The 6,449-nt window shown below is 31.0% G+C and overlaps 1 pseudogene; it reads right to left on the reverse strand.

Annotated features, from left to right (window-relative positions):
• Window positions 1-6,005: 6,005 nt before the first annotated feature.
• On the reverse strand, window positions 6,006-6,124 carry LOC120608319 (uncharacterized; annotated as a pseudogene).
• Window positions 6,125-6,449: the final 325 nt, after the last annotated feature.

Raw genomic sequence — 6,449 nt, forward strand, 5'->3', positions numbered from 1 at the left:
TAGTAGTTTAGCTTACCATACAAAATATACAGTCTCAGACTCTACTTTTTTCCCTATATCCAGAAGTGACAATGTCTTAGTTAGAGTTTCACATTAATTATTTTCAGAAGCTATATATGTATATACTAGAATGCTAATTTTTAATTTTGCAATTGAAAAACCTTATTCTAGTGGTAAAAGAAAATCTATATGACATCAAAACACTTGGTAAACTGAATTAGATAGTCACAGAACTACTTAACGAAAATCTAAATATGGCGAACATTGAGAGGCACAAAATATAGGTCACAGGATAAACTGATTATTAATTATTGATCTATAATAAGAGACGTATCTATTTGAGAACAATATAATTTTACTCATATGTGGGATATAGAACAAAGAGACAAACAAACAAGGCACACGAAAACTTATAGACATTGACAACAGTTTTGTGATTATCAAAGGGAAAGGTAAAAGGGGAGGAAGGTAGATAAGGGTATAGGGGGTCAAATATATGGTGATAGAAGGAGACTTGACTTTGAGTAGTGAACACACAATGTAATGTTCATATGATGTATTACTGAAATGTACACTTGAAACCTATATAATTTTATTAACCAATGCTGCCCCAATAAATTTAATTAAAAAAAATAAAAACAAGAGAGATATGTTTAGTAACAGAAAACTCATGTCCACAAGACACAGTACCTCACTTCATTGCATCATGCTGGATAAACAAGGCTACTAAGTCAGTAGATCCTAAAAATTCTCATCACAAGGAAAAAAAGGGTTTTCTTTGACTATGTGAGGTGATGAATGTTAACTAAACTTATGTGGTAATTATTTGGTAATTATATGTAAATCAAATTATTATGCTGTACATCTTAAACTTATACAATGCTGTATGTCAATTATATCTCAATAAAAGAGAAAAAAATAAAATAAAAACAAGGCTAAATTCTTACTATTTTTGCCTTTTTTATGTAGACTTTTGGCAATCTACCTCGAACTACGATAACGTATTTTTTTTCATAGTACAAACACGCTAATTAACTTAAAACTTTAGTTACATTCTAGTCCTGAAGAAATAAGCTAATCATCTTGATTACAGAAGACACAATATCTCTTAATAACCACAATTGCATGCAGTTCTATAAGGCGAATGCTGATAACCTGCAGATGGCTAATCTTATTTATTGTAAGTTTTACTTTTTTGTCTTCAAGAGAGTCATCTTATTTCCAAGTTTCTTATCTAGCTCAGGAGCTTTAACACAGAGTACTTTGATCCTAGAAAATTAAGGCTTTCAGGACTATACCAATAGGGTTTTCTTGAATATAGTAAGAAACTTAGACTTATTCACAAATGATTTATTTGCTTTTAAAAATAGAGTTCATGAGGGGCTGGGAGAATTGGATGAAGGGTTTGAAAGTACAAATTAGTAGTTGATAGATGGTCACGGGGATGGGGAGCGCGGCATAGGGAATGCAGTTAGCATTAATATGTTGACTAGGTGGAGGGCAAGGGGAGGTAGGAAGCAATTCGGGGAATCGTTTTATAAACTATATAGATGTCTAACCAATGTACTGTATACTTGAAACTAATTAAAATAAATAAATAAATTTTAAAAATAGAGTTCAAATGATTAAAACATCACCATGCAAAGCAAAAGAAAGAGAAAAAGAGAAAGAATTAAAAAATCTGAACTGATGCCCTAAACTGCACTCCTATTTTGCCCTCTCTCCTGCTCTCACACAACCCTCGCCATCTAAGTGCTTAATCATATTGATTTGTTTTTACTAAATCATACAATGGACAGTTCAGGTTTTTTGTTGTTGCTGTCTTGTTTTTTTAATTGTTTATTAATTTTAAAGGTAGTCATTCTCTGTCTTTCTCTTTGTCTTTATGAGCTGTTCTTTCTTTTCTTCCTTTATTCATGAGTTACTTCCTCTCCGGAGCAATCTCTTTCTAGAACAATTTATTGATTTGCTGAGAAGACACTTTTCTTGTCGCCTTTTTCTTAGTGGAGGCCCATGTTGGTACTTTGCCTACTCTAGCTATTTCTAATTATTCTCTCCCCAGCTATCTTTATAAACAAAACTCAACAGCCAAGTCATTTAAAATGCTTAGATCATCTTGCCATCAAACTAAAATTGTATAAAATATGTAAACCATTTAACCAAGCAAATATATGTTAAACATAAACAAATTTCTTCACAATTCTAAATGCTATACACTTCTAGGAAAATATTTTGGATAATCTACTTGGATAGATTCTAAAAATAGGCAAAGACTTCAAGTAAATTTAGCCACAAGTGTATAAGTGGAACAAATTCACAAAACTATCAAATAAAACTAAAGTTAAAAGCAAAAATGTTAATAAATAGATTTGAGCTTATGTTAGACCTATATTCTCCCACTTATTAAACCATAATTAAATACGAATGCCAAAATATTTCACAAATTAACACAAATAAATCAATAATTTACTTGGTTCAGATTCCTAGGAGCAATAACTAGAGACACACATAACTTACATTTTGTTAAATAGCCCATTCCTGAGATAAGTCTTTGAATGTGAAATATTTGTTTCCCAAATATTAAGAATGAGAATTATCTATTAAGTAGAATGTATAATTGGCTTTTTCCTCTTCATTAACTTGTACTCACCAATCAGGCCCTGTTTTCTTTTATGTTTACAAGATACATTGCTGCAGCTATTTTGTGATCTATTTCTCCACATTTACAATATCTTTGATTTCTTTTTAACTACTTTTGTCTTTCAACTTTCTAAAATAGTCTTCTTTCTAATTTAATTTTCTAGTCCTGGATTATTGATATGTAAAAAAAATAATAAGACAAGATAATAATTTAAGATTACTTATCTTTTAGAAAACAGCTTTTATAAAATGCTCAATAAATTCATACCCTTAAAATTTAGGTTTTCTGTAACTATATACATTTCTTCATTCTCTAAACTGTTTGTTATAATTAATATTTAAATATGAAATAAACAACATTTATTCATTAGATTTAAATGCAAGAAAAATTTCTGTCTTCTCACCTTATGATGGAAGCAGCCCAATGGTGCTCTAACACCAACAGCCCAAGTATTACATTAGGAAAATCCTAAGTAGTCTTTATCGAGTCCAGAACACTAATGATGTAGTTCTTAACTATCCATAATTGCCCTTGGTTTAATTGGCATGTTTAACTCAGAAGCCATCAAATAGGAAAAGGAAAAGAAAGAGCACTTTATACTCCCCTCTATATTTCTCAACTTGAAAGCATGTAGTGAATATGCGTGTGAGCTTGAATTCTGGATCTGACACTTAAGAATTTAATACTTGAGCTTCAGTTTCCTCTTATGTAAAATAGGAGTAATAATAATGTCTGCTTTATGGTATTGTTGTGATGAGTAAATGAAGTAACATATTTAAAAAAGTTTATAAGAACACCTAGCACATAGTATGAGCTTAAGAAATGATAGACAGTATCTTATACTGTTCACATTTTTCTTCACAAATTCCCAAGTACCAGACTGAAAGCTAAAACTTGAGGTCAGTCTTTTGTGTCATGCTTGGAATCGTAGAAGTATATCCCCATCCATCTTTCAAAATCTTTACAGAAAAAAAAATATATATATATGATGTCCATTAAATTCTCATTTTAAAACTAAAAATAAGGTCTTATAAGTGTAGTTTCTCATCTAAATCACAAATACAGTCTGACATATTTACTAAGTGTACACAATTTGAAGTCACCTGATAAAGGTGATTGCAAAATAAAATAAATTAGAATTTTAACAAATTTAAAGTGCATACAGGTATAAATTAAGGATGTTGCTAAATCATTTTTTATTAAATTTATTGAGGTAACATCGGTTAATAAAATTACATAGGTTTCAACTGTGCAATTTAATAATATGTCATATGTATACTACAATGTGTGTTCACTACCCAAAGTTAAAATTTTTTCTACCACCATATATTTGACTCCTTCCCTCCTTTCCTCTGGTGACTACTAAACTGTAGTCCATGCCCATGGGTCACCATGCTATATTAGTAGCAAACATGTGGGTAATATTTAATTATTCATTTTTAATAAACTTTTAAAATAATGGACACCAATAAATGTGTTGGTAAGAAAAAATTGATTTATATCTCACATAAAATGACACAATACCATCCCATCTCACTATTACTCCCCTCTGCATCCTCCTCACACTTACGTATACACACAACTTAAACCTTGTTTAAGGATGCAGTAAAGCATGGTGATTAAGAGCTCATGCTCTGGAGACAGACTGCCAGAATTAAAATCCTGATTTTAAGACTTATTAGATATTTGACTTTCAGCAAATTAAGTTCTTTCAAACTTAATTGCCTCATTTCTGAAAAGAAATGACAGTAGTCGTGACTACCTAAAATGATAATGAGATTGTTTTAAGTGTTAACAGATTAATGCATCTAAACAAATTGGAACAGACTTTGGCACTTAGTAAGAGCCCAGTAATAGTAATTACAGTAGTCTCCCTCTTATGCATGGGGGATTCATTTCAAGACCAACAGTGGATACCTGAAACCTCAGATAGTACCAAATTCTATATATACTATATTTTTCCTATACAGGAATACATTGGAGATATTGTATATTTGCTTCAGACCACTGCAATAAAGTTAATAACACAAGTAAAGATGTCACACAATGTTTTGGTTTCCTTGTGCATGTAAAAGTTATGTTTAAACTATCCTGTACTCAATTAAGCGTGCAATAGCATCATGTCCAAAAGTACAATGCATATACCTTAATTAAAAATACTTTATTGCTAAAAGAAAGCTAATTATCATATGATCCTGTTGAAAAAATTCTGCCTATAGACTTACCCAGTGCAAGGTTGCCACAAACCTTCAATTTGTAAAAAACACAATATCTTCAAAGTGCAATAAAAGAAATGAAACAATGTATGCCTGTACATACATATTTATAATAAAATTAAATTTATAAATTAAGCACAATAAGAGATTAATAACAATTACTACTAATAAAAAAGAACAATTATAACAATATGCTGTAATAAACATTTTGTAAGTGTTTCTCTCTCTCTCTCTTTTTTTCTCTCTCTTTTACTATCTCTCTCTCTCTTAACGGATCTGATAATTGAGATGGCTACTAAGTGACTAATGGGCGAGTAGCTTATACCGCACTAATATGCTGGAAAAAGAGATGACTCATATCCCAAGAGGGGCAGATCAGGAAGGCATGAGAATTTATCACACCACTCAGAACAGTGTGTAATTTAAAATAGTATTTTTTTTTAATTTCTGAACTTTAAAAAAAATATTTTTGAACTGCTGGTGACCTCAGGTAACTGAAACCACAAAAAGCAAAACTAAAGATAAGGAAAGACTACTATAATATTTATATTTCTTTGGAAACATAACATCAGAAATTACAAAAAAAATTATCTTTTTATTTTGCCACTGTGGGATAAACTCTTAAAGAATAGCTATTTTCTTACTGTTTTGAAACATGGTTATATAGTATATAGTCTAATATCAATCAGTAGTGGCATAATAAAGATTAGAGAACATATTTAGTTGTCTCACTGCTATATTATATATGGGGACTCCAATCAAAGCTGTATAAGTAGCCTCAACTTTTAGGCTTCCCCAATAGTTGAATAAAGCTAACATGTAAAATATATTTACTATATCTATAAAGAATCATATTTTGCACACTCTCTCATAAAGCAAATAAAAAAAATAAGTTATGATTGTACCTGAACACTGAATAGTTCCAATGTCTCCATTCCAGGGATTTTGGCAATTAGCACGACATCCAATAGAAGCATGTAGGTGTAAATATTTAACTCCATTCTATAGAAAACAAACTCATGCTACAGAAGGACTATATGATCTGCTTAGCCACAGCGGTTAAAATCTACTTGACTCCTCTTTGCCTAGGGGAAAGGATAAAGGAGATAGTTATCACTTGTATGGTGTAGTCTTTTTTTTTTTTTTTAAGCCTACAGCACCCGGTCTTCCTAGGCAGTCTCCCATCCAAGTACTAACCAGGCTCAACCCCGCTTAGCTTCCAAGATCAGACAAGATCGGTCATGTTCAGGGTGACATTGCCATAGACACTTATGGTACAATCTTAATATTAACAATTGCTAAGTTTAAATAAGTACTCTAAGCTCTCCCATGGGAAATCTTGGAACCCTGCAGGATGTTTGAATATTTAAATAAAAGCTACTCTTACCAATGGATAAGATAAAGAGCGGAAACTATAAATTGTGGATATTACTCAAGATTTCAAAGAGGCTTTCCTAAATTTTGCTCTCCAAGCATCTCTCAAAAGTTAGGTCATATAAATATGCAAAATGAATGACAAAGTTTTTTTAAAAATGAGCCATAATACACATACCAAAAAATAGAACATTTAAAACTGTATAACTTATTATTGC

The sequence above is a fragment of the Pteropus medius genome, unplaced genomic scaffold (assembly GCF_902729225.1).
Source record: "Pteropus medius unplaced genomic scaffold, Ma_sr-lr_union100, whole genome shotgun sequence".
In the NCBI taxonomy this organism is placed as follows: domain Eukaryota; kingdom Metazoa; phylum Chordata; class Mammalia; order Chiroptera; family Pteropodidae; genus Pteropus; species Pteropus medius.